A 27,135-nucleotide genomic window follows, 5' to 3' on the forward strand; every position below is an offset into this window, starting at 1 on the left:
CCTTGGGAAGTATATACAAATGCATCTAGTAGACTGACAAGTTCTGTAGGACAGATTTAATAAGGGTGAGTCTGCCCCCTAGAGAAAGCCATTTATTTTGCCAAAAGAAAATTTTCTTCTCAAATTTTCTTAACAGCCACTCCCAGTCTTTATTTTCAGTATTTATTTGGTTTCAATGTGTATCTGAGGTATTGGAAACCTTCATCTATCTGAATCTTTGCAATTTCAAACATATGAAAAATCTCCATAATAAATGTTGCAACCTGTGTATCTGTGATGAGGATTGATTTACCTTTGTTCATAAATAAACCTGTAGCCATACCAAATGCATTTAGAATAACATAAATCTGACTCCATTCTTCTTTGTTATTCTCTCCACCCAGCAACAGATCATCCACGAACATCGTGTGAGTAATATATATGTCTTCTGTTACGTTGATCCCTTTAATCAAACCCATATTCCTTGCTTCCTTGATTTTCCAACTCAATCCGTCCATTACAACTATGAAGAGTAATGGAGACAAGGCACATCCTTGTCGCAACCCCCTTGATGATTTGAAGAAGGTGGTGGGTAGGCCATTGATGATGATAGAAAAATTGTCCTCACAACACATGCCATGATCCATCTAATATTCCAGTGACTGATGCCAATCTTATATAGCGCCAATCGCAGGAACTCCCAATCAATGCAATCGTAGGCCTTATTGAGATCGATCTTCATAAGACTGGCATTTAATTTTTGGGTCTTGATAGAATGAAGGCATTCTTGAGTGATTGCAACCGCATCCTGAATCAATCATTGATCCAAAAATCCAAACTGTTCCATAGAAATGTGTTTGGATAAAGGAGATTTCATTCTATTTGCAATGATTTTAGATATTAGTTTATAAATAGCATTACAAAGGGAAATGGGCCTATATTTCACAGATGTCCTAGGATGCTCATTTTTTGTAATTAGAGTAATAAATATGGCATTGATTGCCCCTGGAATGAATCCTTAAGTCCTAGATTCCTTCGTTGCTGCCAAAATGTCGTGCCCCATCAATTCCTTAAAATGTATGAAGAGTTCAATGCCCCATCCATCAGGACCAGGGCTCTTGTCCTTGGCACTAGACTGCATAACTCCTTCAATTTCCTCCATCGAAATTGGTCTCCCTAGGGATTGGTTATCAGCATCATTGAACATATTCGACATCTAATTTAAGAAGACCCTCTGATCTGTGAATGAGCAATTCCTCTCTTGAAATTGTGTCTAAAATATTTGACAGCTGCTTGTTCCAATGCTGGTTGGGCAGAGATGTATTTATTTTCCTCATCCCACAGTCCCCAAATGCCATTTTTTTCTTCTACTTGTGGTGTGCCTATGAAAGAACTTGGTGTTTTTATCACCGACTATCACCCATGTGACCCTGCTCTTTAATCACCATTCTTCTTCTCTCAAATGAAGAATATGCCTTTTCCAACTCTCCAATGCAAGGAATTTCCTCTTATATGACTCAGAAAAATATTGAGGGTCATTCGGATCCGATAGCCTGATTTGTGTGTCTTCAATGACCATTAGCTCCTTCCTAAGCTCCCTCTTTTTTTCACTTACCCAAGTACGCACAACTAGTTTTAATGACTTCAATTTTTGTCCCAGTCGAACCAAACCCCCTTGGTCCTTGGAGTTCCTATGATTAGTCCAATGATTATGAATCAATTCCAGAAATGATATATCCTTCAGCTAACTGATTAGCCTCACAAATGGGTAATTATATGGGCTCATTTTACCTCCTAACCTAGTCAAATCAACCATTCTCTTAGTTTATTGTATGATTTTCTGATTATATTTATGCTTATAGAGTGAGTTGAATTAGTTATTGTGCCATGTGGTCTAACATGTATTTAATGCAAATTATTGATCGATTTCAAGGTCAAAGTCAAGGATCCAGTGGACAAATGGAAGCAATAACTTGAAGTGGGTAGAGGAGAGGACTTATAGGAGGGAATCCCCCTCATTTATTACTCCTCACTTCGAATTCCCCTTCATTTAGCTCGGAGTCCAAGAAGCCGAATCATGCACTAGAAGGCAGCCGAGCAAGTGGAGGATGATGGATGATTATATTGAGTTTTGGGAGCCAAACCTTCCTTATTTTAAGGAAGCTATTGGTTGCTTCATTTCTATAAGTAGAGCGGCCTAGGGCCTCACTAGGGTCAGATTTTTTCTTATGTAAACTCTGCTTAAATTTCGAGCTTATTATTTTTGTGACAGTTTCATGTAATTGTGTTATTGTTTTGAAAATAAAGATGGAATCCTTTTGGAGCTAGCACTGAGTTACCTCAGAGGGCTAAATCTCTTGGGTTAGGGCCCAATCCAAGCAACCAAGCTTCTCTTTACTTGTATTTGTATGTTTACTTCAGTTCGTGAATTAATTTGTTGTTAGATGTATTTCTTTCAGGATTAAGAATAGGTTGCTTTTGATGATTTAGTAGTTTGCTTTCGTTTGTGCTTTCTATAGCAGGTTAAGCAGTCGTTAGAAAAGATTCAGAAGGCTAGCAACAGTGCCTTGGCCTCTCTTCCTCCCTCGGGGACCATGATTTGAGGCAAAGACTCTCTTACTGCCCCAAAACATAGATTTTCCTCATTCCTAGGACTTCTAATGTTTGCAGCTTTTTAGTAGGTTAATAGTCCAACTTTGCTTTGCTCTTGGTCTTCTTCATCATGCTCACTTCCTTATTTGCAATATTCTTCTTTCATGCTTTCCTTTCCTGCAAAATTTCTCAGCATTTCCATTCAAAGATCATAGTTTAGACTATTTTGATGCAAAACTCTATTTTTCTAGATGCACTGATTTCATTGCTTTCTTGATCTCATTGGTTGTGTTAGAGCCTAAATCTACCTCAGGCTGAGAAAGGTAGGATCTAGGACAACCTCAAACCATGCTTAACTTGGTAGCTAGCACTACCAGATCGGGAGAGGGCTCTCTCCTAGTCAACCTTAGCAAAAATATGATCAATGAGGGCTTGAGATGACTGATATAAATACTGATCTTAGGCTAGGTATGTGTGCAAAATATTTTGATTGAATAAAATGATGTTTTTGTTGGCTCAAATGGAAAAACAGATTTTGGGTGGAGGGAATGAGGTTGCGTTTTGCAGAGATCTCAATGGGGCAAGGTAGGCAACTGATTTGACACTTTAAATTGAATGAGATGGAGAGATTAGACATGTCAGGAGTTGAAGAGGGCAAGAAAGCTCTAGGATCCTCTTCAAACAGCTGAAAACATCAAAAGGTAAAGAAAACCCTAGGTAGAGCACTGCATTTTCAATGGATTCTACCTTTTCCCTTGTTTGTTTTAGTTAAGAAGAAAGAAGATAGATAATGACATACATAACACATAAATAAATTCACAATTACAGAAGAAATCACTATTCCAAGACAAAATGCCACATGATTCCCAAAGAGTGCTGCAAACCCTGGTTTCAATTCCTTAGCCAAAATGCTGATATGAGTATACAATGAAGCTCCTTTCTTTCTCAAAAATCCAACCATGTTAATGACTGAAGGATCGCAAGATATAGACAAACCTAACTCATCCTAGCCTCTAGGGGTCAAGCTCACAAGTTTAGGAGCTATTCCAACTAATTCTAAACTGAGAACTAGAAGTCAGGCAGTGGAATAGCTTACCTCTAGAATCTAGGGAACTGATTCATTCAATTTCAAACAACTTTTTGATAGATGAATCTAATACCATAAGTGAAAATTAAACATAATTACATCAAGATCCATCAATTTACATTAAAATACATCACAAGTTTGACATTGAGAAGGAGAAAAAGTCAAATTGTTAAAAGCTAGGCAAAAAACAGAGTATACTTGGTCAAACTGAGCAAAATTTCCCCTATGTGCTGCGCTGAATTCTCTATATGTAGTGCCTGTTTGCCGCCACTTTTGGAGGCCTTCCTGGTGCTGAATTCTACTTTCCAACTGAAGTGGAATTTTTAAATTTGGCCTCCATTTACCCCTCCAAAACTAAGTTCTCACAACACTGCTTCCTATGTGTCAAAATATGGACAGTAAGGTTATTTTTTGAGTGTTTGATTTTCTCCACATAACCACCATAAACCTTGAAGAAAAACTCCTTCACTAGCAATGAAGAGATCATGACTTACTTGCACAATGAAAGACATGAGCTTTTTAGGTGATTTTAGGGAGTTGTTGAAGAAATCAGGCTCGGCAGCTCTATGTGCCATGACTCAAACCCAACGTGTTGCGCCTCCTAAGTGCGCTGCACCAGAACAATTCTACACAGGAAATCGCGGCCCTATGCACTATGCCTTCTACCTAGTGTGCTGCGCCTCCAATTTTGCACAGTTTTCTCTAAGTTTCTCTCCTTTTGCTCAAACACCGCTTCCCCTTTACTCACACTTTGTTCTTTGAGTGCAAATGAGCCTTTCAATTGAGAAGAATGATTTATACCCTTTTAATTTTTGTTTCATAGAACCCACTTTTAGAATGTTTGCAATATGACTTTACTTTTCCACTCTGTTTTTTGGAGCTTTTCACTTTATTTGAACCTTTTGATGAACTGAATGACATAATTTGTCTTGATTTTTGTTTTCTTTGTAGGGGATGGAGCTACTGAGGCTTGGGAAAGTGGCCAAGGTTGCCATCGAAGTGATTTACATATGAAATAAATGAAATTACATCAATTTATACAATAAAAACTAAAATACTCTGTTTTTCCTGAAAATAGAGTTTTAAGGAGAAATACATCTCAGAACAATTGATTATGAAATTTATTGGTATTGGAACCTCCTCATGTGCCTACTGACTGTTATTGGACATTCTGAAAACCTTTTTGATGAAACCCTAGATCTAATGATAGTGGAACCCTAGAAAAGACTTTTGAAATTGCAAAGACAAAAAGTGACTGTAGAGGATTTTGATAAATAAAAATGGGCCAGCAAGTAAAGAAAATGAGGGAAAATGTACAACAAGCCACTACTGTCAGATGATCCATGCTCCTAATGGAATGTAGCTGACTGAGCTAGACACCTAATATGCAATGCAATAAGAGAATTTGATCACTGACGGATGGATGAAGATACCGACACTAACATTGGCTCCAATGGGGATGGTAGCTCCTTGGAGGTGCCGAGAACTACAAATCTTTGGGAAAGCAGGCAGTGCCTGTGTCCATTGGGGTATGGAGTCAATAACTTCAACAAACCAAAAACCAATTACTATGAAACTTTGACTCAAGACTCATAGTTGAACTAACTAATTCAAAACTGAAACAATACTCTCAAAAGCTAAAACTAAACACTTAGTTGAAACTATCTTTAAACTGAAAATAATAAAACAAAAAATGACTCAAGACTTACCTAACTAAAACAAGTACTTACAAAGCTTTCAAAGGGTAGCAGTCCATCGAGATTTGAGGGCTTCAAATCATGACGACAACTACTTGCTTACTGATGAAATATGTACAATCATGTGAAGTGGGCCTTCCAATGTAACCAATCCAGCAGATGGCTACATACTGAAATTCTGCTCTCACTTTCCCCAAGCAAGAAGAATGATGTACATGTAGGCAACTCACAATAAGAACTGAAACCAAGGCTTATGTTAATGAACCAGGCAACATTCATCTTCTCTGGTTCTTGCAAAATAATACCAAAAGGATCTTGAAAATCTTGAAGCACTAGCTTGTCTTGAGATCTAGTAGCAAAAATACAAGTACTCCCTTTATTTTGATATGAAAGAACAACTAGTTGTCAAGTGATGGGACGACATAGAGAGGTATAAGCTTTTGCCATCTGAGTGTTAGCTGTAAATTCCTTGAGCATAAAAAATTTCTGGCATATTGTCTCTCTCAGGTTCATATTCCTCAATTTCATGGTCAAGGTCATTCTTAAATAGAAAACAATCTTCCAGATTATCAAACATGACATCCATATCGTCTTCAAAAAAGAAAAAATTATATGTTTGCTAATCTATAAATCTAATTTCAAGACTATCATCATTTTCAAAAGAGGAAGAAGTTTCACTCACACCTCCTTGATCATGTGCACACTACAGACCTGCATTAGCTTGGGCTAGAACCTGACCTTTCAGGAGTAGATCTATTTCATCTTCAGACAAAGGAGATAATGCCTTTTGTTTTCTTTTGCCCAAATAGTGATTGTCTTCATGAAATAACTTTTCAAAACATGAAACACTTGATTGGTAGTCCTTAATTCCCTGATCTTCTGAAATTTGAAAACATTGTCGATCATCTTCATATGACATGGTAATCAAATTATCATTTACCACTGAGTTATTGAAAGAAGATTTTTCACTTACTTGAACAAAGATCTCATCTTGTTTTTCATGAAATGATTGGATTACCTCCTCATGAAGGCTTGGGTTAGTAACTTTTTCCTCTTCATTCCAAATGATCTCAACAACAGAGCTCTCCTTCATGGGATTCAGACCAAGATACTCTTGATCATCACGATCTGAATCTAAATCTGAAATAGCCGACTTGACTTTATCACATTCTGAAATTGAAACTTGACTTTCTTGCATACTGTTTTCTTCTATGGACAGATCTGAAATAAAATCTTCTCTTTCATTATTTTCCATTGTACTAAGATCTTGATCCTGCTGCAAAGTTTCCTAAGCATCTTGATGAGTATCCTCTAAGTTCTCTTTATGCTGTTGAAATGGATTTTTGTACAGAGCCTCCATGATCTCATCGTCCATGAAGTCATCATCTTCATAAAAATTTTCAAGATTTTCAATAAAACTATGAACATGGCTACAATAGTTCTGAACTAAATTTAATGATGGATAAGATTCTTTATACCTTTCAAAGAACATGGCATGAAAATCCTTTCAACAGTAAATGCAAGCAGGCGGCAAACTTTCAAACCAAGATCGGGCTTCACCTTCCAAAGTGGCCATGAATATCTTCATCAAGCAGTCTTCAGGAAAATGAACCTTCAACTTGCGAATATGTATGTGAAATCTAACCAGATGTAAAGTAGCATCATTCCTATTATCATCTTTAAACATAGTCAAATTCCTTTGCCAATATACCTTAGGAATTTTATTTGGGAATCCTAGAATGTGATCTTAGCTCATGGGAGCATACCTTCAATCCAGCGAGACCATTTTTATAACAATGAATTAACCAAAAAATTCTTCAGGCTATTGGTTCTTGAAGAGTGGAGTTGCCATAAAAATTCTGAAGCTTGGGATTCTTCGACACTGGAGTTGCCAGGAGAATGATTTCAGCCTTCATATGTGCCTGACTATTGTCCACAATCAACAATCAGATCTAACTTGATTCATGTACTGGGGAAATTTGCAAGTCATATGTTAAACTTATAAGACTAAATCAGTGATTGACTGAAGCTACTTTTATCTACTTATGCACTCGCAAAGCAATGTGCAGTTCGAAGGCTTCCTGGCATAACTTCAAGCTTCGTCTATAGTTTATAAAGCAAGAACACTAACAAACAAATAATATTTTCTTCCCCAGTATGGTCACCACTATGTTAGTGCCTAACTCTACCTCAGGCTGAGAAAGGTAGGATCTAGGACAACATCAAACCACACTTAACCTGGTAGCTAGCCCTACCAGGTCGGGAGAGAGCTCTCTCCTGGTCAATCTCAGCAAAAATATGATCAATGAGGGCTTGAGATCACTGATATAAATACTGATCTTAGGCTAGGTATGTGTGAAAAAGAGTTTGATTGAATAAAATGATGTTTTTGTTGGCTCAAATGGAAAAGTAGATTTTGGGTGCAGGGAATGAGGCTCAGTTTTGCAGAGATCTCAATGGGGTAAGGTAGGCAACTGATTTGGCACTTTAAATTGAATGAAATGGAGAGATTATACAAGTGAGGAGTTGAAGAGGGCAAGAAATCTCTGGGATCCTCTTTAAATAGCTGAAAACATCAAAAGCTAAAGCAAACCCTAGGTAGAGCACTGCATTTTCAATGGATTCTAACTTTTCCCTTGTTTGTTTTAGTTAAGAAGAAACAAGATAGATAATGGCTTACATAACACATAAGTAAGTTCACAATTACAGAAGAAAGCACTATACCAAGACAAAATGCCACACGAATCCCAAAGAGTGCTGCAAACCCTGTTCTCAATTCCTTAGCCAAAATGTTGATATGAGTATACAATGAAGCTCCTTGCTTTCTCAAAAGTCCAACCATGCTAATGATTGAAAGATCACAAGATATAGACAAACCATAACTCATCCTAGCCTCTAGGGGTCAATCTCACAAGTTTAGGAGCTGTTCCAACTAATTCTAAACTGAGAACTAGAAATTAGGCAGTGGAATAGCTTGCCTCTAGAAGCTAGGGAACTGATTCATTCAGTTTCAAACAACTTTTTGATAGATGAATCTATCTCCATAAGTGAAATTTAGACATAATTACATCAATATCCATCAATTTACATTAAATTACATCACAAGTTTGACATTGAGAAGGAGAAAAAGTCAAACTATCAAAAGCTAGGCGAAAAAAAGAGTATACTTGGTCAAACTGAGCAAAATTTCCCCTATGCGCTGTATTGAATTCTCTATGCGTATAGCCTATTGGAAACCACTTTTGGAGGCCTTCCTAGGGTCCAAATTTTCTCCAATTCTACTTGTTGGAAAGTTCTACTTGTCTACCTTTGAACCCAAGTGGAATTTTTGAATTTGGCCTCCATTTGCCCCCCCAAAACTGAGTTCTCCCAACACTACTTCCTGTGTGTCAAAATAGGGGCAGTAAGGTCATTTTTTGAGTGTTTTTGACCTTTTTGAGGGCTCAAAACCTGTCAAAATTTCTTGGCCATTGGTAGGCAAGCATAGTTTTCCATGCCAAATTTGAAAATGCTGAGTTTTTGTCATTTTGAGGCTCCCATCAAAGGCGAGCGCTAGGTGGCGCGGCGCATAGGATAGAAAATTCTGTTTTTTGAGCCAAAAATTCCAAAAATGCAAAGGGTGCCCCAAATTTTTTGAAATTTGGGCTAAGTCTTCTCCATCAAGTGTTGTGTTGGGCCAAGGAAGCCTCAGCCAATATCTGAAGTCTATCTTGCTCCTTTTGCCTCCTCCATGTTCTCTTCAATTTTGCTTTCAAGCTCCTGATTCTTGCTTCGCAGACTTTGTTTCTCGCCATGTAATGATAAGCCATATGCCTCAAAAATGCCTTCTCCTTGTTGTCCTTCCCTAACTTTCTCTCCAAGTGGATATTAGCTCTTTCAAGCCATGATTCTCGATCAACATTGATCTCTTGCTCAAGCGATTTGAGCTGTACCTTCCTCCTTTTGGCAGCTTGGCGGTTTTCCCGAATGTTTTGCAGCTCCATAATTTCTTGTTGATCCTGAAGCTACTTATTTGTTTGCTCCAGGTATTTTATTATCCACTCAGCTTTGTCTAAGCTGAGGGACAAAGAATTGATGTCCACCTGTTGCTCTTGGATGACTTCCTTGAGCTTTGAGCTTTGTGGGCCCAGATCTATGTCATCGTACTGAATGAGAATGAAATCAGTCTCCTGCTCACTTGAAGGCCCCTCATCATGTACTGGCCTCTTTCCCTTGTCCTGAACCTACTGTGCTGATGAAGGAAGCGATACCCCTTCTACCCCGGGTAGAGATAATACTCGCTTCGCTGCTGCAAACAACCGTCTAGTGCCCCTCTGATAGGTGACAAACACTGGCATACTAGCAATCTATGTCTCATGACCTTCCTGCTGATGTGAAGGTCCACCTGTCTCATGCAAAGCCTCTGGACGTCCCTGAGGAGCTGTGAAAAATTCATGAGAAATGAACCTCCCAAGTGTTGCCCTGCAAACCAAGCTGATGCATGACCACAATCTTAATGAGAGAAATATGATATATACTGTTGAACTGCTGCTGAGGAGTCTTTTGTTGTACTAGGGTGGTCATCTTCTCAATATTTCGGCACATGAAGCAAGGGAGATTCATCATTCTCACGCTAGTAAAGTGCATCAACAACCTGATATGATAGGCATATAAACGAGAAAACCGGCCCTCACAGCTGAAATACTTCATTATCAGTTTCATCAAAGGAGCATAGGAATCTTTCAGGTACCGGAAAGGAAAAAATTTGCTGAGTTGTCTCAAATAATCAAGCTTGATGTATGGTTCATAACGTTTCTTGTTAATTTGCTACCTCTTGTTCCATTGCTCTCCAATGTTAGGAATACAGGTTGCTAGAGAAATAGATTCTGGTGTTAGAGTGAATGTTACACCAACCAGAGTGGCTTGACCATCATGTAAATGAAGCACAAACAACCAGGCCAACTCATAGTGAAATTGGACTCTAGCAACCATCTCACAGATCTCATAGCAGGATTGGTGTTGGAAGCATGTGATGGCGAGAGGGTAGGCCTGTAGCTCAGCAAGGGTAATAGGTTCCTCTCGTATATGTTTGCCACCCTTATGAGGCCTCCTTGGTGCATGTACCTCTGTAGGAGAGTCACTGTGTGTCTCTTCTTCACGATCATATGAAGGATCAGACTCCATGCTTGCTAGTAAGTGAGTTTTCTTGATGAGTAGTAGGAATTTATGGTGTCTTTAATTTTCTGCCACCAAGGGAAAAGTATATGAGGGACTGTGGAGGGAGAGAGTATGAGGGATTTTGGGACTGTTGGGACAGGGTTTTGTTAGGGAAACAGGGAATTAGGGAGTGATATGTAAGCTTTAGGGACAACAATTAGGGTTTGGGGATTTGTAGTTAGGATTTGGGAAATGGGAATTGGGGATAGGGATAGATGATTTTTTGGGAATATGGGAGTAAGGGAATGGGGGAATAAGCTGGGAGAATAAATGGAGGAGTGAAAAAAGTAAAGGAAGGGTAGAATAAACTTGGCAGTCAAATGATAAATGCAAACCCTAAGCACTATTTTCTTTGAGAAATGGCAAGGAAGTAGGGTTTGATTTTCTTCACATAACCACCATAAACCTTGAAGAAAAACTCCTTCACTAGCAATGAAGAGATCGTGACTTACTTGCACAATGAAAGATTTGAGCGTTTTGGGTGATTTGAGGGAGTTGTTGAAGAAATCGGGCTTGGCAGCTCTATGCACCATGCCTCAAACCCAACTCACCATGCCTCCTGAGTGCGCTGCGCCAGAACAATTCTACACTGGAAATCGTAGCCCTATGCGCCATGCCAGCTGTATGCGTCGTGCCTTCTACCTAGTGCACCCTGTCTCCAATTTTGCAGATTTTTCTCCAAGTTTCTCTCCTTTTGCTCAAACACCACTTCCCATTTACTCACACTTTGTTCTTTGAATGGAAATGAGCCTTTCAATTGAGAAGAATGATTTATACCTAAGAGCTTTTAATTTTTGTTTCATAAAACCCACTTTTACAATGTTTGCAATATGACTTTACTTTTCCACTCTGTTTTTTGGAGCTTTTCACTTTATTTGAACCTTTTGATGAACTGAATGACATAATTTGTCTTGATTTCTGTTTTCTTTGTAGGGGATGGAGGTACAGAGGCTTGGGAAAGTGACCAGGGTTGCTGCCGAAGTGATTTACATATGAAAGAAATGAAATTACATCAATTTATACAATAAAACCTAAAATACTCTGTTTTTCCTCAAAAGAAAGTTTTGAGGAAAAATACATCTTTGAGCAATTGATTATGAAATTTATTGGTACTGGAACCTCCTCATGTGCCTGCTAACTGTTATTGGACATTTTGAAAACCTTTTTGATGAAACCCTAGACCTAATGACAGTGAAACCCTAGAAAAGACTTTTGAAATTGTAAAGACAAAAAGTGACTGCAGAGGATTTTGATAAATAAAAATGGGCTAGCAGGTAAAGAACATGAGGGAAAATGTACAAAAAGCCACTATCGTCAGATGATCCATGCTCCTAATGGAATGCAGCTGACTGAGCGAGACACCTAATATGCAATGCAACAAGAGAATTTGATCACTGACGGAGGGATGAAGATACCGAAACTAACAGGTTGAGTGTCAGTTCCATTGCAGCAGATCTCTTCTAGTAGTAGGCCAGCTTATTAGCCGTTACACCCTCCATCTGATCCATGCCCTATAGGTCTCCCAAATCTCACCTCAATTCTAGCGTAGTTTCCTGCATTTTTCCATAGAACTTCTTTCTCTCTCCTTGAGCAAACCTAATCATCTTTCTCTCTCTTGGTGATCCATGGAGAACTTAGGCACCTTAACACCTCATTCCAACCTTCATCCACCAATTTCACCCACTCTCACACCCTCAAACCAGTGAAAACTGCTCTCGGCCTCCTCCTGTAGCCCTCCTATAGTTTACCTGTTTTCCTCCTGTAGATTTCATGTGTCCTCCTATAGATTTTCCTATAGCCTTTATTTTGAAGTCCAAGTGTGGGAAAAGCCTCCAGAAGGCCACTTGAGATGTCCTAGGACCCATCCACACCATCCTTCATCCTTTGAGTCCCAAAACCACTATTCAATGCCACCTATTCGCTGCCACATTCACACACAATAAATTACATGCATGTCAAATTCACATAAGAATACATAAAAATCCAAAAATATATTTTTTTCTTATTTACTTCCAGAAATAGCTTAGTTAGATGTTGTTTACTTCCTTGAGTAGGTAATGGCATTTGTTTCATGGTTTTCATAGTACTTTATGCAAAAGTAGAATTAGTTGGTTAATTAGGGTTCACTAGTTTTGCTTTACATTTTAGTCTTTCGACTTTCTTCCATTAGATTAGCATCTATAGAATAATCTTTCTCTCCTTTCATCACATATAGAGCTTCTTCTAGAATCCACAGAAGTTGGCTTGAGCTCCTAGTGATCTTCCATCAGCTGACCAAGTGACAACCTACAGTGAGAACTAGTACTTGTGCATACAACACTGACACTTCCAAGTTTGTTACGAACTACCGGGTTGATAAGGGTAAAGTAGGATGCCCAGGAGTTGCGGCATTATTGCTACAATATTGGTGCTCACCACTTTTTGACGTCGTTGCCGGGGAGGCATCAGAGTATTCTGTGATTACTGCTTTCTTCTATTTCCTATTGCAACATTCTACTAATAGTTTATTTCAGCAAAAGTAGACTAGTCATTTCCTTTCTTTCAAATTCTGCATTTCCTTGATTTCCTTTTCCATTCTGCAAATTTCATTTCAGCAAGTTCATTTTAAATAGTTGCAATTTTTTTTGTTCAAATCACAGTTTCAGTTTTTGTAGGTACTATCAGTGTGGGGAAAAGAAAAAGAACCAACCAAAAATATTTCCTTTCATGCCTCATAGGAATACAGATAACTCAAGAAAATTTTTGCCCAACACCCCCTCTGCTTCACACAGCCAACCTTCTCTCTTCTTCGGTGGCTGTGATCAAGAAGAACCCTTAGGTGAATAGCTAGACATATTTGACGAACCTATAGGGAAAGAAGAAGAATAAAACATTCCTTTTGGAGCCAATGGCTGAAAACAAAAATGCTAGGGGGAGTGGAGAGAGAATAGAGGGTACCTTTCCCATTCGAAAGACCAATGGGGACTGCAAAATGAAGAATATAAGCCCTTCTGCCCTACCTTATTTCCATGGCCTGACTACAGAAGATCCTGACACCTTCTTGTTCGAGTTTTCTGTAATCTGTCAAACTTGTGACTATGGAGAATATGAGAAAAAGTTGAAACTATTCCCTTCTATTCTCAAGGATGTAGCACTATGTTGGTTCATGGGATTACTTGGCAATAGCATCACAACTTTGGCTCAGATGCAACAAGCCTTTAACAACAAGTATCGGGACTATTGTAGGACAAAAGACACTAAAGAAGAAATCTTCCGAATGATGATGGGAAGTGATGAGTCCTTGGAAGACTACGAAGAGAGGTTCTAGCTTAATTACAAAAGGGCCGAGTGTGCACTTGACCATGAGTCTTTGAAGTTGGTGCTACACAGGGGAATTTGGGAGATCTTTTAGACACCCTCCATCTACTGGCTGGGGGAGATATCTACCAACTATCATATGAGGACATAAAGACTGTTTTTAAAAACCATTCTAGAGCATCTAGAAAGAAAGGTAGGGGGAGTCAACCCATAGTCAGTACCTCTTCCTCCAACTCATACATTAAAGGAGAAATTGGAAACATGCTAGAAGACTTCAAGAGTGAGATGCTCCAGACTCTTTGCATGCAAATGGATACCTTACATATCAAAAGAAAGCAAGAGGAAGCAGAGAGGTTTTTAACCAATTTTTTGTCCTAGATGCACTAGGAGGCATCCTAGGAATGAATGCCCATTGAACTCTATAGAGGTTTGTTCAGTCTATGAAGAAAATAATTCTATAGATAAGTGCCCTTCCTTGCCCAGACTTAAAGCTGTATATCAAGGGGCTGAGGGAGTCACTAAACAGTGCTATTACATAAACCAAAGGAGGCTGCATGGACCTAGACCATACCAGTAGGGAATGTAAGGGACATCTCAGGCATACTACAACCCCAACCAAGTCACATCCATACCTTCTTTGGGCCCCCTTGCTCATCCTTCCTAGTCCACCCCTCCTCCTTGGTCCTTCACATCTCATTATTATGCCCAACCAACCACCCATTTATTTCAACCCTATGCTTAGCCACAACCTCAGTGGAATGCATCTCATCCGGGGTGGAGGCCCCAACACAACCCTCTTTCTACTTTTTTGCCTCCACCACCTACCCAACCACAACTGTTACTTTCTGCTCCACCAAAGCAACCACAAATGCCTACCCAGCCAAATCCGAACGCGAACAATAGATAGGCTTAACAAGTGTATAGTGGGGAACCATCATGCCCAATTTATGCGGTGGAGATTCAAGAAATCAACTTGCAATCTGGGAAAGTTCTCCGAGATATCCAGCCTCCACCCAGGGAGGTTGAGGAAGATAAAGAGGAAAGTGAACCTAAAGCAAATCCACCCTTTCCTGAGATACTATCTGTGACAGTCCAGCCTACCCCAAAAGAGACTGAACTGCTGGGAGAATTGAAACATTTATGTGTAACGATACTACTTCTCCAAGCCATAAAAGATTACCTATATACAATAGTTTAATCAAAGAGAAGTTCTTTAGGCATCCAGAAAGGTGTAAGAGAGACGCTCCAACCATCAATGTCATAGGACAACTATTCAACCTGATGTTGGGGAAGATAATCTATCCAAAATATCTAGACCTTGGAAGCCCGGTAGTTGATGTCAACATCAATGGCACAATGATCCCACATACCTTGATTGATCTGGGAGCTACCATTAATGTGATGATGAAGGACACAATGCTCAAACTTAACCTCCAAAGCTCCTTGAGGAAGACCATGACAGTGCTATAGCTAGCAAACCACTCCACATTGACCCTTGAGGTGATTATGTAAGATGTGATGGTCTCCATTGATTCTTGGGAGTACCCTGTTGATTTCTTAGTTCTCCAACCAAAGGCAAAGCTCACTAGGTATCCTCTCATTTTGGGAAGACCCTGGTTGGCTATAGCTGATGCCTACATCAACTGTCGAGTTGGGAACATGACCATAAAGAATGGGCATATGTCCAAGCAGTTAACCTTATATCCTCCTATCCAACCATTGCTATAACATGATCTACCTCTCTGGTTGGAGGAGGAGGATGAGGATGAAGTTTATTCTGCACCACTTTGTGCATTAGAAATCGTCACGGGGGGAAAACAACAAGATGAGGATGATATGATTGAAAATTTGATTCAGAATCCACCTCCCAGTGTATCACCATTAGAGGACATAGTAAGAGAAACCCAAAACAACCCCTCATCTGATCTCTATGCAGTCGACTCCACTTCTCTTCATGTTAAGAATATAGAGTTCAGCCCAGAAAGAACATTGAAAATCAATCCATCCTTATCCACTTCTTAGGAGAACGAACTGTGTAGCCTCCTAAGAAAACATTTAGATGCCTTTGCCTAATGTTATAAGGAGATGAAGGGAGTGCACCCTTCAGTATGTACTCATCATATATGCTTTAAGGATGATTGAAAACCAGTTAGGCAGCCTCAAAGGAGGATGAATCCAACACTTAAAGATATTGTTAAGGAAGAACTGCATAAATTGCTTGATGCAGGATTCATGTATCCCATCTCTAACAGTGAATGGGTCTCTCCTTTGGTGCTAGTGCCAAAGAAAAATGGTAAGTGGAGAATCTATGTCGACTATCAGGAATTGAACAAAGCCACTAGAAAGGACCGTTATCCTTTACCTTTCATAGATCAGGTGTTGGACGGTCTAGCAGGGAAATAGTTTTTCTCCTTCCTAGATGGCTTTAGCGGGTACAATTAGATTCAAATCAGCCCGAAAGACCAAGATAAGACCACTTTCACTTGTCCTTGGGGTACCTTTGCATATTGGGTCCTTCATTTTCATTTGTGCAACACTCCGGCCACTTTTCGAAGAGAGATATTGAGTCTATTTTCTGAACTGGTTCACGATGCAGTAGAAATATACATGGATGATTTTACTCCTTATGGCTCTGATTTTCAGGAAGCTTTATCTAACCAAGGAAAAGTTCTAGATAAGTGTATTGAGATGAACCTATCCCTCTGTTTGGAAAAATTTGAATTCTTGATGACTGAAGGGACCATGCTAGGTCATGCAATATCTCAGCAAGGACTGTAGGTGGACCCCAACAAAATTTCCATCATCTAAAGGGTCCCACGTGCTCAAAAGATGAGGGATGTCAGAAGTTTCCTAGGCTTAACCAGATATTATAGGAGATTCATTAAAGACTTCAGCAAGATAGCCTCTCCTTTGTTTAGCCTCCTAGGTAAAGATGTTGAGTTCCTATGGTCAGAAAACTGTCAAGAAGACCTAGATACCTTGAAGAGCAAGTTTGTGACTGCCCCAATTCTGAGAGGCCCAAACTGGGCCCTACCATTTCACATTCACATAGATGCTTCGAACAAAGTGATAGGAGCAACCTTAGGACAAGTTGATGAAGAGTTACCTTATGCCATATACTTTATAAGCAAAAATTTGTCAAAGGCAGAGTTAAACTATATAGTGACCGAGAAGGAACTCCTAGCTGTCGTGCATTCCTTAAACAAATTCAGACATTATATCACAGGCTATCAAACCTTTGTGCACACTGATCATGTTGCACCTAGATATTTGATGAACAAACCAGATGTAAATGCTCACATTATTAGATGGTTTCTTTTACTGCAGCAGTTTGATTTGACAATTATTGATAAGCCTCGTAAAGAGAATGTTGTTGCTGACTTCTTGTCTAGAGTGAATTTGCCTACAGGTGAAGAAGGTATGGTGGATGACCAAATTCCAGGTGAACATTTGTTTGCTATATCAATACTCTCTCCATGGTTTGTTGATATAGCAAACTACTTGACTTCAACATAGTTCCCACCACACCTATCCTCAAATTAGAAGAGAAAGATAGTAAGGAAAAGCACCCCTTTCACCTGGATTGGGGGAAATCTCTTCAAACTTGGCCCAGATCAGATCTTGAGAGGATGTGTTAGGGAGGAGGAAGTCTTTGACACCCTCCTGACCTATCATGACAGGCCTTGTGGAGGTCATTTTGTAGCAGAAAGAACTGTCTTCAAGATACTGTGGGCAGGCTACTACTGGCCCACTCTTCATCAGGATGTGAGGAGATATACAAGCTAGTGTGATCAGTGTTAGAGGATGGGGAAACCTACTCCAAAGGATGAGATGCCCATGCAACCTCAAGTGACCTTTGAGCCATTTGAGAAGTGGGGCATGGAATTTGTGGGCCCTATCAGCCCTCCTTCAAAGAAGAAACAATACATCATTGTGTGCATTGACTACTTGACAAAGTGGGAAGCGAAAAAAGTAATCAAAGTAGCAACAGAGGAAAAACTAACTGAGTTTTTGAGAGAAAATGTATTCTACAAATTGGGGTATCCAAGACAGTTGGTCACAGACCAAGGCAGTCAGTTCACTTCCAACCTGATTGAAGACCTGCTCACACATCATAAGATCAAGCACAGGACTTCCACCCCTTACCATCCACAAGCCAATGGGCAAGTGGAGGTCACTAACAGAGCATTGGAAGGGATCCTAACCAAGGTAGTGAGCAATAGCAGAAAAGACTAGGTAGATGGATTAGTTGAGGCCGCTTGGGCCTACAACACCACATGGAAGACCACCACTGGGTTCACACCCTATGAGCTGGTCTATGGGAAGAAGGCTTTGCTATCAATAGAATTTGAGTTCAATACACTAAGAATGGAAGCTCAGCTGGACCTAGACCTCATCCATGCATAGAAGGAGAGATTACTTCAGCTCAATGGATTGGATGAGTATAGATTGCAAGCCCTTCTCCATACAGAGGTAGCTCAGTTTCAGAGAAAGATATGGCATGACAAAAATATCAAGGAGAAGCAATTCCAAGACGGATATTGGGCACTAGTCTATGATTCAAGATACAAATATTTCAAAGGCAAGCTGAGGACAAGATGGTTGGGACCCTACATTGTGGAGAAATGCAATGACAATGGTTAAGTTCTGATCAGAACCATTGATGATGAAGCCATTCCCATGCTTGTCAATGGACATCGATTGAAATTCTACAAGAAACCCCTCTCGAAGTGAGAGCTTATTGAAGATTCAAATAAAATAGTGATGGTAGTGGAGCATGTCTTAGTCTCCACTTCACCCATTCACTGAAGGAAAAAAAAAAAAAAAAAAATAAGGTCTCAAGTGAAAACCTCCATGAGGCGCTTGAGTCCCATCATTGGGTTGAAAACCTCTTCTAAGGTGGCCCAGTGATGTCAAAGAAAAAGGAAAAAGGAATAAGATACTTGGGTGAAAACATCATTTGGAGGTTCCCAGGGCAGGAAATTAGGGTGAAAACCTCTCTGAGGAGCCCTGGTTGTTTTCAAAAAGAAAAAAAAAACAGAGAAAAATAAATGAATTTTTGTTGTACTGCAGGTTTGCAGGAGGACTACAGGGAGCACAAGAAGGTGCCAAGGGGACCTTGACATTCATACCAGCACCCATCTCATCTTCTCCACACCTTCCTCCATCATTTTTGGCATTTCTTTCACCCCACTGTAGCTCCTCTTCAAAAACTATGTTTTCTACAGGAAGCTTCTGTAGGAATTACAAAGAACCAGAAGTGGCTGCAGAAGGCAGTTTGAGGGTCAAAAAAGCTTCATGAAGAACCTATAATCTCTCCTACAATATTCAAACCTCCTTGCTAGAATTTTTCAACCTACATCACACACTAAGCATCATTTTTCTCCTGTCTAAGAAAAACACAGAAAAACAGTTTTCCAATATATATATATAACAAAAACAAAAACAAAAACAAAAAAATGAGAGGAAAAAGTACCATCAACCTCACCTGAAGCCTACCTACTACCTCTCCATCTTTATCTACACCTCTAGCATCATCCTCGAGCTCCAAGCACTGGAAGAAGTTGAAGTTTCAAGGGGCGAAGCAACTACAGGAGCTCCTGTAGGAATTCCTGTAGCAGTTGATCCCATAGAAATCCAACACCAACAACAAGAGAGTGAAAACATGAAGGTTGAAGAGGCACCTGAAGCTCAAAACGAGCTAGAGAAGAACCTGCACAAGCACATAACCACACATCAGAAAGCAGAGACAACATGCAAGAAGGGAAATAAAGGCATGTAGCAGAGAAAGCCACATCACCTCACAGCCAATACACTCGGATCACAAGTAAGTAACTAAGTCACTCCTCTGTTTGCAATTGTGTAATTAGAAGTCATGCAAGAGCAATGCGATGGTTGAGGCTCAATGAGGGAAAGGTTGCCAGTTAACTTTGCCACCTTAATCTAGTTGACTCCACTCATCTGAGATGTCAGCCACATGTGCGCAAAGTCAACTCCAACACAAGATGCCAAGGACAGGTAGTGGAGAAAGTGTGTGTTGGGTCCCTATAATACTAGTGATTACCCCATTACTATTGTAGTTATACCCCTTATTTACATTTTTGTGCCCCTATTACCCCCATGTTGTTATTTTTGTGCCCCATAGAATCCCTCTATTGTTATTTTTGTGGCTTTATATTATTATTGTTAGGTCGGCTGGATTATAATGTGACTCCTTGGACTCCTATATATAGAAAGGAGGTTTTGTCATTTGTATCATCCAAGAATTGTTCATTTATGTAATGTAAAGGAGGTTTCCCCCTCAAAGAGGCTGAATTCTAAGGTGTTGATCTATCTTTTCTATTTTTTCTTGAGTTGGTTTAATAACATTTGGTATCAGAGCTTTGGATTCTAGGGTTTCGCTGCTCCAAACAGGTCATCGTGGCATTTTCGCTATAACTTTTTTTCTGTGACGTTTCAGAAGTCACAAAAAAAACCCATTTGAGAATAAATCATGCTGAACCTTGGGACTAAATTTTAGAGCTTTTTGCTCGATATTTGCGGAGATATGATCTGAGGAAGTTGGTATGTTTGCAGACTCCTTAATTACATTCAAAACAGGTGACCTGGGGAAAATCGTCATAACTTTCTCTCTGGGGATTGGATTGAAATTTCGTAAGAAGGTACAGAAAGAGGACAGATTTTAGTTTCTTTTATGCATGTTTCAGATCCAAAGGTTGAAACAGTGACTCGTGGCACGTCATACAAGTTCACTCTACTGAAATAGTCTAAAAGCAAGTCACTGTGGGAGATTTCACATAACTCTTCCTTGGAGAATCCAATTTGGGTCAGACTTGTGGCATTGGAAAGAGGACGCAGAAGGCTACTACAGGTTGCAATTTTAGAACTGGATGATCTGAAATTACAGAGATACATCAGATTCAATATCAAGCTTATATAAAGTGAAAAAAGGTGTGTAGTTTTTTTAAAATTTTTGTGTAAGCTTGGTTTAACGGAATTCAAAGGGCATTGTAAAGCATTACTATCGGTAACTGATGCCCCAAGGAAAGAAAATTCAAACACCTAGTAAGGAACCTGAAGGCTCTAGCATGACTCATGAAGAAGAGGAAGAAATGCTACATGATATATCAAAATTACAAGAACAAGTGCAACAAATCTCACGCTCACAAAAGCTAACAGAAGCTAAGATAAATGGCATGGAATCTAAGATAAATGGTGTGGAATCTAAGATAAATGACGTGGAATCTAAGATAAAGGGCATGGAAGCTAAGATGGATGATTCGAAGACAGATTTGAAGAGAGACATGGCAGATTTGAAGACAGATTTGACAAATTTTCTACAAGAAATACTTACTAATGGTGAAAAGGTTGTAAAGGAAACTCATGATGTGAACAAAAGTAATGTTAATCATGATTCCATAGAATCTAATGTTGGATCGAAGAACCACCATATTCCAAAAATCGATATGAGGAAGTTTGATGGCAAGGATCCCACCACATGGATATTATAGATGGAGTAGTTCTTCGATCTCAATAATGTGCAAAACACACAAAAGGTACGTATGGAAATTGTATATTTGGAACCAAATCAGTTTGTATGGTATCAATGGCTTTGCTCTTGTAAACAATTTATCACTTGGGCAATTTTTACGGAAGAATTGATAGCACATTATGAAGATACAAAAAGCAACATTTTTTTAGCCAATTGATAAGTCTCAAACAAAAGGGTTCAGTAATGGAGCACATTGAGGAGTTCCAAAAATTGAACATAAGGGTAAAAGATATTCCAGAGGAGCATAGGATTGATGTGTTCATAGGGTCTTTAAAGGATAATATCCAACATGATGTTCGCCTTGGGGAACCTGATTCATTAGAGAAGGCATTCAGGTTAGCAAGAAAAATGGAAAGCAAAATTATGGCAACCAGGAAGCATACCACTCACAACTATAAAGACGGAAGTGTTGTTTCCCCTAGTCTTCCACAACCTATAAGGTTGACACCACAACAATTGGAAGAAAAAAGAGCAAAAGGGCTTTGTTACAGTTGTGATAGCAAATACACTAAAGGTCATAAGTGTGCTGAGAAGAAATTATTCTACATAGATTGTGAAGAGGAAGAAGAAAAGGAGCAAGAAAGGTCAAAAGAAGAAGATATACTCCAGGAACAAAGCCTAGATGAAGAACAAATAAATCCGACCATATCTTGTAATGCATTGGCGGGAATTACCACTCCTCAAACCATCAAGATAGAAGGACAAATCAAGAAGAAAAAGGTAATAGTGTTGATTGATTCAGGAAGAACCCACAATTTTATTCATTGTAGGGTAGCAAAAGAATTGAATTGCTTCCTATATCCAGCACCAGAGTGTCAAGTGATGATTGCAAATGGAGGAACAATAAATTGCTCTGGAAGGTGCCATAATATCAAGCTATCCATGGGAGAATATGTATTGACTAGCCCAATGCTTTCCATTCCAATGGGAGGTGCTGATGTTGTACTAGGAGTCCAATGGCTACAATCCTTGGGTACAATAGCTTTTAATTTTCAAGAACTTTTCATCGAATTTTCTATGGAAGGAAAGGAAGTTGAATTAAGGGGTATTGTAGGGAAACCAGGAAAGATAATCAACTCTAATGGTATGACAAAGCTTCTAAAAAAGGAGCAAAGAGGTGTAATTGCACAATTATGTTCGCTAGATGTTTCCACATCGGAATCATCTATTTCTCCAGATCTCCAAAAAGTCCTGGACAATCATTCCAAGGTATTTGAGACTCCCAAAGGTCTCCCACCTATGCGTGATCATGATCATGCTATTCATCTGATTCCAGGAAGTGTTCCTCCAAACATCAGGCCGTACAGATATCCCTATGTCCAAAAAAGTGAAATTGAACGTATGGTTGCAGAAATGCTAGAGGCTGGTATAATTCAACCAAGTCAAAGTTCTTTCTCTGCTCCAGTAGTATTGGTGCACAAGAAGGATGGATCATGGTGCATGTGTCCAGATTATAGGGAGCTCAACAAGCTCACTATTAAAGATAAGTTCCCCATTCCTGTCATTGATGAATTACTGGATGAATTGCATGGATCAATTTACTTCACCAAGTTGGATCTTCGTTCGGGATATCATCAAATCAGAATGAAGATTGAAGACATTCCAAAAACGGCATTTAGAACTCATGAGGGTCATTATGAATTTTTGGTCATGCCTTTTGGCCTTACCAATGCACCTTCAACATTTCAAGGTTTGATGAATTCAATTTTCAAACCATTCCTTAGAAAATTTGTGTTAGTATTTTTTGATGATATACTAATCTACAGCAAGTCTTGGAAGGATCATGTTGAACATGTTGACAGGGTGCTACAACTATTGGAGGAGAAACAATTATATGCAAAAAGATCCAAATGTTTCTTTGGAGTCCAGGAGGTGGAATATTTGGGTCATATTGTATCTCATGAAGGAGTTAAGGTAGACCCTAGCAAAATTAAAGCCATTAAGGAATGGAAAATCCCCACATCCATAAAGCATCTGCGAGGATTTCTTGGGTTGACAGGGTATTATCGCAAGTTTGTTAAGAATTATGGGAGAATAGCAGCACCTCTAACAACATTATTGAAGAAAGATGCATTTTCATGGACTCAGGAAGCAACAAAGGCCTTTGAACATCTTAAAGAGGCAATGTGCCAAGCACCGGTCTTAGCTACACCGGACTTCACAAAAACCTTTATTGTGGAATGTGATGCTTCAGGAAATGGAATTGGTGCTGTTCTAATGCAAGATGAAAGACCCATTGCTTTTGAAAGTCGTCCAATCAAGGGAAAGTTTTTAAGCAAAGCTATTTATGAGAAGGAAATGTTGGCAATACTCCATGCACTTAAGAAATGGCGACCCTACCTAATGGGAAGACACTTCAAGGTAAAAACGGATCATGATAGCCTTAAATACTTTTTAGAACAAAGATTATCCTCTGAAGAGCAACAAAAGTGGGTCACAAAGATGTTGGGTTATGACTTTGAAATCATCTACAAAAAAGGGAAGCAAAATGTGGTGGCAGATGCACTCTCAAGAAAGGATGAGGATGTGGAAGCATTGTTGTGCGCCATTTCTATTATCCAACCAGATTGGATAAACGAAGCAAGGGAGGAATGGAAGAATGATGAAGAAGTGTGGGCACTTATTCGAAAACTACAACAAGATTCCAGTACGTCTGATACATTTAGCTGGCAAAATGATTCGTTATGGTACAAAGATCGCTTATACCTCTGTAAGAATTCCCAGCTAAAACAAAAGATTCTTATGGAATTGCACACTTCTCCCTTAGGAGGGCACTCAGGATTTTTAAAAACTTACCACAGGGTTAAGAAGGAATTTTTTTGGGATGGCCTTAAATCAGATATTCAAAAGTTTGTGGCGGAATGTTTGGTTTGCCAACAAAATAAAGTTGAAACAATTAAGACACCGGGTCTATTACAACCTTTATCCATTCCAAGCCAACGTTGGGAGGAGGTTTCAATGGATTTTATCACAGGTTTACCCAAGTCTGAGGGAAAGAGTGTCATCATGGTGGTAGTTGACAGACTTACCAAGTATGCACACTTTTGTGCATTATCACATCCATTTAAAGCCAGTACAGTTTCTACTGCATTTATGGAAACAATTCAAAAGCTACATGGAAACCCAAAGATTATTGTAAGTGACAGAGATCCCATTTTCACTGGAAATTTTTGGACATAATTATTTTCTTGTCTTGGTACTCAGTTAGCTCATAGCTCATCTTATCATCCTCAATCTGATGGGCAAACTGAGATAGTAAACAAATGTTTGGAAGGATATCTTCGTTGCTTTGTATCTGATAAACAGACACAATGGGTCAAATGGTTGCCTCTGGCTGAATGGTGGTATAACACTTCCTTCCATACAGCAACAAAAATGACCCCATTTATGGCACTTTATGGGTATCAACCACCATCCATCACATCATATTTAAGAGAAAATTCTAAGGTTCAGGCAGTGGAACATCACATCGAACATCAACAACAAGTCCTCCAACTCTTAAAGGATAACCTCGTGTTGGCACAAAATAGAATGAAACAACAGGCAGATCAACATCGCAGTGAAAGAAGTTTTGATGTAGGTGATTGGGTATTCCTACGGCTACAACCATATAAGCAAATGTCCCTAAAGCAAGCTAAGAAGGATAATAAATTATCACCAAAGTATTATGGTCCGTACAAGGTGTTGCAAAAGATTGGTACTATGGCATACAAATTGGAGCTTCCTGCAGCTTCTCGATTGCACCCAGTTTTCCATGTTTCATGTTTAAAGAAGGTTATAGGTGACAAGCTCCCAGTTCAAACAATATTGCCAGAACTTGACGAGGAAGGAAAAATTATATTGGAACCGGAAGCAGTCACAGAAACAAGAACTCGACAGCTACGAAATCGATCAATTTCAGAGTATCTTATCAAGTGGAAGAACTTATCCGCTGAAGATTCCACATGGGAGGATGAGAATTTTATGCAGAAGTATCCAGAACTACTCAAGCGTTGAGGACAACACTTTTTTGAAGGAGAGGGGCATGTTGGGTCCCTATAATACTAGTGATTACCCCATTACTATTGTAGTTATACCCCTTATTTATATTGTTGTGCCCCTATTACCCCCATGTTGTTATTTCTGTGCCCCATAGAATCCCTCTATTGTTATTTTTGTGGCTTTATATTATTATTGTTAGGTCGGCTGGATTATATTGTGACTCCTTAGACTCCTATATATAGAAAGGAGGTTTTGTCGTTTGTATCATCCAAGAATTGTTCATTTATGTAATGTAAAGGAGGTTGCCCCCTCAAAGAGGCTGAATTCTAAAGCGTTGATCTATCTTTTCTATCTTTTCTTTAGTTGGTTTCATAATAGTGTGAACTCCGATGCAATAATGAGGGATGATTACGAGGAGGTTCCATGATGACCAAGTAGGTGGGGACCAATGATCTGAATATGGTCAACATATACCTTTCCAGCTCAACACTCCTCAACGAAAATATCCATAAAAGGTAATAAGTACTCCTCCTCGAGCATTCTCACCACCTTTTCCTTCATTCTCTCCTCATAACTCAACTACAACAGTATCCTTGTGCCCCGACAGCCTCGTAACCACCGCCCTCCATCGATTTCTCCCATATTCTTGCTCTTGGCATTTTCTACAAGAGCTCCTATAGGAAATCTATAGGAGGGACAACAAGCTTCTACAAGAGGGGCAATCAGTTGTTTTGAAGGGAGAAAACACAGTTTTTAGCATAATTTTTGGTCTGAAGATGTAGGGTTCATGCATACCCCTTGTTGAATATCAGTATATAAAATAAGTGGTTTCAATTTGAGGAGGAAATAAGTCTTTAGGAGAGGACAAATACATGAAAAAAATTCTACTTATTTAAAAAAAAAAAAAGTTTCTTTTGTTTCTCTGTTTTTCTCAAATTTCTTTGTCTCCATCTACATATTTTGTTTTCCAAAAGAGTATAGACAATATGATAGGAGGGTTTATGAGAAAGGAGCCCACTAACTCCACTAGGCTCCATTCACATCGCCAAGTAGTGGACATATTCACAAGATCATGTTGGATGAACTTTTTTGAGAAATTCTGAGCATTTGATGAGGAGATTGCCCAAGAATTTGCCCTCTCTTTGGTCCTTCACACAAGAACACATGCCACTGTAACCATTAGAGGTCATTCCATGGAGATAACCCTTGAATCTATTAGTAGGGTCACTACCCTTCCTCTTGGGCTACCTTGGAGTAAAGAGGAGAAACCAATTGGTCAGGCTGCCAAGAAGAACTTTTACCAAAATCATGAAACCCATGTTGAAGATAAAAATGGCATTAGAAGGGCTATCATACCATATCCCTGAGATGACGTTAGCTATCAAATAATCAAATACATTTCCCGTGAGGGGAGGTACAACATTGTTTATGGTTATCACTTTAGAATCCTCCAAGAATTAAGGTATGGCATGGACACTCCAGAATCTTAGAAGCTAAGAATCCCTTACTTCCTCCTGCAGTCCCTCATTGACTCCAGCACCAAGGTACAAGTAGGAAATTTAGAGCAGCTAGCTCACCATGGCTTAATCAAAATCTTAGTAGAGGAAGCCCTCCATACCTTCACACTCCCTATAGCATGGGAAGTTTTCCGAAACATGAGAATTGAGGATGACATAAAGGCCTTAACCTATGATGTCAGCCCTAATGGCAGTGAGGAGGAAGAACAATAAGGGGGAGAAGGTGGAGCCAAGGGT

Source organism: Pinus tabuliformis, chromosome X (genome assembly GCF_031772625.1).
Source record: "Pinus tabuliformis cultivar Carrire ecotype Pingquan chromosome X, CPIR1, whole genome shotgun sequence".
Taxonomy (NCBI): domain Eukaryota; kingdom Viridiplantae; phylum Streptophyta; class Pinopsida; order Pinales; family Pinaceae; genus Pinus; species Pinus tabuliformis.